The following is a 9,139-nucleotide window of genomic DNA, read 5'->3' on the forward strand; positions in this document are numbered from 1 at the left end:
TTCACTTCACATGATCAATTTTAGTTTCCTGTAAAAGAAAACTATTGAGATAGCTTTGTCTGTCCGTCCGCACTTTTTCTGTCCGCCCTCAGATCTTAAAAACTACTGAGGCTAGAGGGCTGAAAATTGGATGTTGATCATCCACCCTCTAATCATCAAACATACCAAATTGCAGCCCTCTAGCTTTGGTGGTTTTTATTTTATTTAATGTTAAAGTTAGCCATGATATTGCGTGTAGCACAGCTATCGGTGCCAACAACACATGCCACCACCGGGCCGTGGCTGAAAATTTCATGGGCCGTGGCTGAGAGTTTCATTGGCCGTGGCTGAGACTTTCATACAGCATTATACGTTGTACAGAATACTTCGGCGCATTTTTTACTTGTTTCACTCAGCTACTATCAATTTTTACTAATTTTTTTCGTGACCATTGAATCACTGAATGACGCGTACGGGCTGCTCTATGACTAAGAGCCCCAGCTGCCACAAACCACCTCAGTCAAAAACAACAATAACAACATTCTGGAATATTGTTCTGAAGACGTCACCGGTAGCCGAGAAAACGGTCCGTGGACTATAGGAAGGAAATGGAAGCAACGTGAAGAATCTGTCTTTATTCCTGAAAAGCTTACCTGAAGAGGTAAAGAAATACAGACTGAACCAAGGTATAAATAAGAGGATAGCCTCTTTAGTTGAACACCTGACAATCTCTCTCTCTCCCTCTCTCTCTATGGTAGAATACAACCTGGTTTTCCTGGAATAATGTGCAGTTGAAGTTAAAAACTGACAAAATACAGGAATACAAACTGGTTTTCCTAGGAATAAAGTGCAAATTGAAGATGAAAACTCAGACAATCTCTTCTCTGTCATTTTCTCTGTCTCTCTCTTCTGTCCTTCTGTCTCTCTCTCATGCAGAATACAACCTATTTTCCTAATAAGTGCACAGTTGAAAACCTGACAATCTCTCTCTCTCTCTCTCTCTCTCTCTCTCTCTTTCTCTTTGGTCATAGAATACAACCTATATTTCCTGAGGAATAAAGTGCAGCGAAGTGAAAACTCCACACCCTTCTCTCCTTCTCTTCATGGCAGAATACAACCTATTCAGGAATAATGTGCAATTGGAAGTTGAAAACCTGACAATCTCTCTCTCTGCAGAATACAACCTGGTTTTCCCAGGGAATAATGCGCACCAGTTGAAAACCTGACAGACTTCTCTCTTCTCATGCAGCAGAATACAACCTATTTGTTGGAATAATGTACCAAAGGAAAACCTGACAATCTCTCTCTCTTCTCTCTCTCTCTCTCTCTCATGCAGAATACACCTGGTCTTCAGGGGAATAAAGGCATCAGTTGAAAACCCGACTATCTCTCTCTCTCTCTCTCTCTCTCTCTCTCTCATGGCAGAATAAACCTAGTTTTCCCAGGGAATAAAGTTCAATTGAAGGAAACTCCAGACAATCTCTCTCTCTCTCTCTCTCTCTCTCTCTCTCTCTCTCATGGCAGAATACAACCTGGTTTTCCCATGGGAATACTGTAAATTGAAGTTGAAACCTGACAATCTCTCTCTCTCTCTCTCTCTCTCTCTCTCTCTCTCTCTCTCTCTCTCTCTCTCTCTCATGGCAGAATACAACCTGGTTTTCCCAGGGAATAAAGTGCACCAGTTGAAACCTGACAATCTCTCTCTCTCTCTCTCTATCTCTCTCATACAGAATACAACCCATTTTCCTGGGAATAAAGTGCACCAGTTGAAAACCTGACAACTCATGGTAGAATAGAACCCTGGTTTTCCCAGGGGAATAAAGTGCAGCTGAAGTTGAAACCTGACAATCTCTCTCTCTAATTCTCTCTCTTTCTCTTCTCTCTCCCCCTCTCTCTCTCTCTCTCTCTCTCTCTCTCTCTCTCTCTCTCATGGCAGAATACAACCTGGTTTCTTCCAAGGGGAAGTTCAATTGGCTGAAAACCTGACAACTCTCTCTCACTCTCTCTCTCTCTCTCTCTCATGGCATCACAACCTGGTTTTCCCAGGGGAATAAAGTGCAATTGAAGTTGGAAAACCTGACAATCTCTCTCTCTCTCTCTCTCTCTCTCTCTCTCTCTCTCTCTCTCTCTCTCTCTCTCTCTCTCATGGCAGAATACAACCTGGTTTTCCAAGGGGAATAAAGTTCAATTGAAGTTGAAAACCTGACAATCTCTCTCTCTCTCTCTCTCTCTCTCTCTCTCTCTCTCTCTCTCTCTCTCTCTCTCTCTCTCTCTCTCATGGCAGAATACAACCTGGTTTTCCCAGGGGAATAAAGTGCAATTGAAGTTGAAAACCTGACAATCTCTCTCTCTCTCTCTCTCATGCAGACACAACCTGGTTTTCCCGGGGAACAAGTGCAGTTGAAGTTGAAAACCTGACAATCATGGTGGAATACAACCTGGTTTTCCCTGGGAATAAAGTGCAGTTGAAGCTGAAAACCTGACAATCTCTCATCTCTCTCTCTCTCCTCATGGTAATACAACCCGGTTTCTCCTGGGAATAAAGTGCAGTTGAAGTTGAAAACCTGACAATCTCTCTCTGTCTCTCTCACTCTCTCTCTCTCTCTCTCTCTCTCTCTCTCTCATGGCAGAATACAACCTGGTTTTCCCAGGGGAATAGTGCAATTGAAGTTAAAACCTGACAATCTCTCTCTGTCTCTCTCTCTCTCTCTCTCTGTCTCTCTCTCTCATGCAGAATACAACCTGGTTTTCCCTGGGAATAAGTAGCTGAATAAAACCCATAATCTCTCTCTCTTCTCTCTCTCTCTCTCTCTCTCTCTCTCTCTCTCTCTCCTTCACAGAATACAACCTGGTTTTCCCTGGGAATAAAGTGCAGTTGAAGGAAAACCTGACACCTCTCATGGCAGAATACAACCTGGTTTTCCCATGGAATAAAGTGCACAGAAGTTTGTGTGTGTTTGACATATTTTTGTCTTCATGTTACTCTATTGAAGTCAGTTGCATTATTTGTAAGCTATCCTCTTGGCTATACCTTGGTTCAGTCTGTATTTCTTTTACCTCTTCAGGTGTTTTTCAGAATAAAGACAGATTCTTCACGTTGCTTCCATTTCCTATAGTCCACGGACCGTTTTCGGCTACCGGTGACGTCTTCCCCAGAACAATATTCCAGAATGTTGTTATTGTTGTTTTTGACTGAGGTGGTTTGTGGCAGCTGGGGCTCTTAGTCATAGAGCAGCCCGTACGCGTCATTCAGTGATCCAATGGTCACGAAAAAATTAGTAAAAATTCGATAGTAGCGAGTGAAACAGAAATGCGCCGAAGTTTCTTCGGCGCAATCGAGTATTCTGTACAATGGCAATGCTGTATGAAAGTCTCAGCCACGGCCAATGAAACTTCAGCCACGGCCCATGAAATTTTCAGCCACGGCCCGGTGGTGGTATGTTGTTGGCACCGATAGCTGTGCTACACGCAATATCATGGCTAACTTTAACATTAAATAAAAATAAAAACCACCAAAGCTAGAGGGCTGCAATTTGGTATGCTTGATGATTAGAGGGTGGATGATCAACATCCAATTTTTCAGCCCCAGCCCTCAGAAGCTTCTTGTAAGATCTGAGGGCGGACAGAAAAAGTGCGGACGGACAGACAAAGCCATTCTAATAGCTTTTTACAGGAAAACTAAAATTGATCATGTGAAGTGAAAATTTCAACAGGTAGGATTAAACCCTTTAAAACCCTCAGGTGCCCACAGCAGGAGAGAGAGAGTGACAGTTTGAGTCCTGGCGAATCGCAGAGAGCCAGCAAGGAGAACTGAAAAAATTATCAAAAGGAGAGAAAGCAAGAAACAAAAATTTATGGATATTCTATACCGTAATTAACTTACTAAGGGAAGTATAGTAAAATGCATTGATTTTAAGAAGGGATGGGTGGATGAAAAAAAAAATACTAGTAAGAAAGTGGCTTTTTCTCCCAGATTGAGGGAAGACGTAGTTGTTTGTCCTCGAGTATTTAATGGCACTGGCCTCAAAAGAAGACCGTAGAATGCAAGATAATTATGTTTTATTTTATTCTCTGCAAGCGATAAAAGAAAAGAGGTAACAGCTGTAGTTAAAGATAGATAGAGTGATAGTTGAAAGATCCGCCTTAGATGTTAGGCGGCTGAACATGGAAAAGAAAAGCATTTTTAGGAGAAACAGGGCAACTGCCAAACAAGTAGATTAACAATCACTGGAGTGCTGTTCGCCGAGAGAATCGTCGTAGCTGGGAGTGCCGTAACGTTGTTGATCTTAGTTCGGAAACTCGGCCATGGGTCTCATAAATTCAACGACGTAATTTGTTTGTGTATGTTCGCAGATAATATCCACAAAATTCCGCATGAAGCTCCTGGGATCATCCTGAGTCATTATCATATTCTTTTTACTAACTAAGAGATGCAGGATGGAAATTAAATGTGGGAGTAAAAATTTAATGTAAGGGGGCTGATGGTCTAAATTCGGAAGTCTGTTTTTAGTTCGGGGTTAGAAATACAAAATCGATAAAAACAAATTCGGTAACAAACACGCGGACTTGGACAGCTGTTTCAAATGTAACACATGACGCCGTTGGAGTGATGGAATTTATATTGGTCAAAGGGTCTCTCTCTCTCGCTGGTGGTCGGTGCGGCAGCAAGGGTATTTCGGTGCTGCGAAGGACACGCCTTGAGCTCGCCGTGACAACTGGATGGTGTCACGGCTTGCATTAAAAGGATTTCCGTTCTGACCGATAGTTTTGAATTGGTCTCAAAGGTGGTTCTGTCATGCCTGGGAGTATTTTGTCCCCATTGTTACCTTTTTGATTCCTACCATGTATAGTGGTTTCCTTGAAGAAGGAGGATGGAAGTTGCTTTCTTGTATATTCAGTTCAGGGGCCGTTGATTTATATTTACGGCTTCCGCTGTTTGCAGTCTGTAAAGCCGGGCTTCTATGCAAGCTCTGTGCTTTCATTATCTTTTATTATAAAAACAACAGTATTTGTATATATGATATACAGTATTACATATAATCTCAATAGCACTAATAATTAATACAAAGTTAAGAAAGTCATTTGGTAGATTTTTATTTATGTGTACATACAGGAATTTAATAACTTTTAAGTATTACAGTTATGTACAAATTCTTCCAAACAAATGCTATCACATGGCAAGGTACAAAAAAATAGCAATATATACACAAAATTCAGAGCTGTTGTTATGCCATTTGGAAAAAATACAAAAACATAGCTAGTTCCAATCAAGAATGGACTAATCACATTTCATCCTATTTACCAGTTACAGTAAAGGCATTCAAAACAAGACTAATCACATAAATATACTAATATATTTTATACATTTCCAAAGTTAATTATATAACATAATTATAACTGTACTGTTAGTTACATTAGAAAGTATAGGAAATATATTTTGCTGAAAAAATTACAAAAATTACTCCCATATCTTGTGTTTTTAAAACCATTATCATGGTTCCATTTCCTTTAATATATTTAGTGGTCTCATCTCATTTAATTTTTTGTATCTAGCCATCCAAATCCCATATATATATATATATATATATATATATATATATATATATATATATATATATATATATATATATATATATATATATATATATCCTATGATGATTATAACTGTTGCATTTCTGTCTTCCTTTTGACTTAGATTGGATGTCAAACAGCAGTATTTTCAGAAATCTGTCCTTATTTATGTTTGCAACACTGAATAGCACTGTTTCATATAATTAACTACTATTTCTACTCGAGGACAGAAATAAAACAAGTGAAGTATTGTTTCTGTCATTTTCCAATGTGAACACAAACCATCCTCCTTCAGTCTGAGAATTCCAAGTCTTTCATTTGTTGTTAAAATCTCATGTATATATCTGAATATTAGGTCATGTTCGTTATGATTAATAAAAGGTAAGCTGACATTTTCCAACTTATTTCCCAGTTTAGCAACGGAGAAGGAACTTTCAACTTTTGGTCTACAATCTGGAAGCAGAGCTTTATGTATACAGCAATTTAGTTGTTAATCTTGTTATATCAAGTTTTTGTAAACGCTTCTACAAGTCCAGTGACGACAGAGTAGAAACTTGGAGTAAGATAAACCACAGTTTTAAATGTTTAGAAGGAAGTAAATAACTCAATCTCATTTGACACCAAATAAGAGCAAAGTCCAAATCCCTTAATAAGAGAAATCTTTAGAATACCTGAACTCAATCTCATTTGACAAAAATTCTTTAATACCTGTGTTGAGAAAAAATGCAGCAGACATTAATTACACCTAATCCTCCTCCGGTCTTATGTAGACATAATGTATTCTTGCATACTGGGGTTGTAACATCCCTTCCAAATATAATGAAAAATATTTGCATTTATTTTGTTATGTGTACTTTTGATGGCGGTAAGGTATGCAATGAGACCGAAGATTTGAAAGAATCATTGTATTTATGATTATTGATTTTTGAAAAGGTTCATTTCCTTGCAGTTAACAGATTGCATTTCTATGACATTATATTCCATTATGTCCCTGTGTCTGTTTGAAAGGTTATACAGTTTCGTCCACCAAATGTAACTTATAGTGTCCAAGAGCTCTTAGTACTCAATTCACCAATACCCACAATTTTTGTTTTTCTGATTATTTAGTTTCGTGTACTTTATTCCTTAAAAGCTTCCTTGTAATTGAAAGTTTCATGTGTCTATAGTTTAGTCTAGCCCTTTAAAATTATCGCCATTGTAGGTTCCATGGAACTGTACAGTCATTAAAACAGGTTACAGCCTTGTGAGTTCGTCCACCGAATGTAAAGTTTGCGAAAGTGTCCAAGAGTCTTAGTACTCCATTCACCAATACCCATAATTTTTTGTTTTCCCATTTATTTAAGTTTCAAAATACAGTTCTATGCTCACCTGATTGAATTTTGTAACAATAAAGTAAAGAAGTTTATTATTATGTTAAAATAAAATACTTTTGTGAGTTGGCAAACCCTTGCAATTTTATTTCATTATTGTTTGGCTTGTTAACCCTTTAATATTATCATTTGATATTATCGCCCTAAAGAGAGGTTCCTGAAATATACAGTACATATTTTCATTGACAGGGGACAAGTCCTTTTTCTGACAGATCTGATGATTCCCAAGATTTGCCCCTTATTTTACCATACTCTTACAGCCGTTATATAAAGCTTTTTACAATTTCAACAAATCCTCATTTGGTATTCCATTTTTACTTAAGATTAAAAATACAAATTCTCTGGTGTTCACCTGATCGAACGCCTTGCACCAAACCAAACTTAGTAAGGCAGCCTTTAAGTTTATGGTTATTTTTACAAAATAAAACCACATCTCTTATTTTTCTTACCAGTTTGATGGATCCCTAAGAGTTGGTTTCATTTACATGACCATTGTCGAATGTAAATTGCCCAAAAATCTATTTTTTTATTTTTAATGATGATCGCGGCCCAGTTTTTTTAAATTCAGCCGAGAACGATAGCCCATCTAATCCCTGGTGACTTCCTAGATTTCATCGTCTTTATAACATCCCAGACTTCTCCCAGACTAAAATTTTTCATTAAATGTTGAAATGTCTTTATTTGTTAATGTTTTTTCGCATTTGTTTAGAAAATAATCCATTGTTTCTTTATTACAGGATGATTTAGAATATAAAGCCGTGTAAAACTCTTCACGTATTTTGCCAGCAGCTTCACTGTATTTATTACCGTACCTGAATCTGTCTTTAAGCTATTCAGCTCCATAGACCTACTACTTTTTTCTTTACCGAGAAGGAATGAGGAGATTTTTTCTCCTTTAATATATTCTTCCATTTTCGTTACTTGAATTCCTTCCATAATGTCATTTTTAATAAGATTTATGCGCTCTTTCACTTGTTGAATTTCCTTATAGCAATTACAATGTATATAGTGCATTTCATATAATTGTCTGAGTCTTACCTGTCGTAATCTTAACAACCCATATTTCTCCTGTGATTTCCTCTTAGAGTACTTAAAAACCAGTCCTTGTCCTTGACACTAGTTTCCGCCCAAATCCACCAGTCTAACGGGTTTTCAAAGTTATCTTTCCTATCTTTTATTTTCTGCCAAAATGCTGTGAATAACGTTTCTGCATCCAAATCTTCTAATACTTTAACATTTAGCTTCCAGTAGTTATTTCGGTGCGTATCCTCATCGATTTGTAATTTCATAACTACCATGTAACAGAACATGTAATAGGAATGGTATCTACTGCAGTTATTGAATGAAACAGCTTCTTCGCGTAAATTCTATCTAGTCTTGAGCCATAGTTACCCCTGATAAAAGTATATTCTGGTAACCCCTTCTTAAAATAATAATTGTCTTTTAGCTGTAAATTACCAATTAAACTTCCGAGACTGATACGAGAGCTCTGTTTCCTGAACTACAGTCTCTAATTAAGTGGGTTTCTAAAACAGAACCTGAAAAAAACGCAAGTGTGGAGTTGAACCCGAACCCCGAATCCGCGAGGTTCGACTCCGTAGATTCCCTAATTGTCGGTTTTAATCAAAGGGGAGTTCTCTTTGCATTTTTTGGATTTTTATTATCAAAATATTGCTGAACTAACATTTTACATAATAAAGTAGAAATGCCCTAATATTTTTCTAATCCTTAAATTTAAAACGAAGAAAAAATTTACTGTATGCAAAACACTTTTAATAAAATACGTAATGATGCATGGAAGATATAGCACAAAAACGGGAAAATCGATGGAGGAATGCAAGAGGAAGATGACTTGCTTGTCATCGTTATGAGAAGGGAGAAGGTTAGATTCAGAAAAGCCACCATCTTCTTTTATTTCGCTTCATCTTCGTTAAGTAATGTATATAAATATACGCGGCAGCTGCTACTTGCATGGTGGCCATCGTCGGTAAGCAACCCGGAAGAGACAGACTGATGATCGCAGTGGATTGCAATGAAACAAAGAACGGGTTACGGTTCGTCCTCAACATTTTGACACCTTGTAACCGTATATGCGTAACTCAGTTACACATACAAGGTTCGGCTCTCATGTAAGACCTGAAGACTTGTGACGCAGTGAAGTCACCACCTAGACCTAGACTATAGATTCCACATTATGTCATACAAAGTATAAGATATTT

Source organism: Macrobrachium rosenbergii, chromosome 54 (assembly GCF_040412425.1).
Source record: "Macrobrachium rosenbergii isolate ZJJX-2024 chromosome 54, ASM4041242v1, whole genome shotgun sequence".
NCBI classification, from domain to species: Eukaryota; Metazoa; Arthropoda; class Malacostraca; order Decapoda; family Palaemonidae; genus Macrobrachium; species Macrobrachium rosenbergii.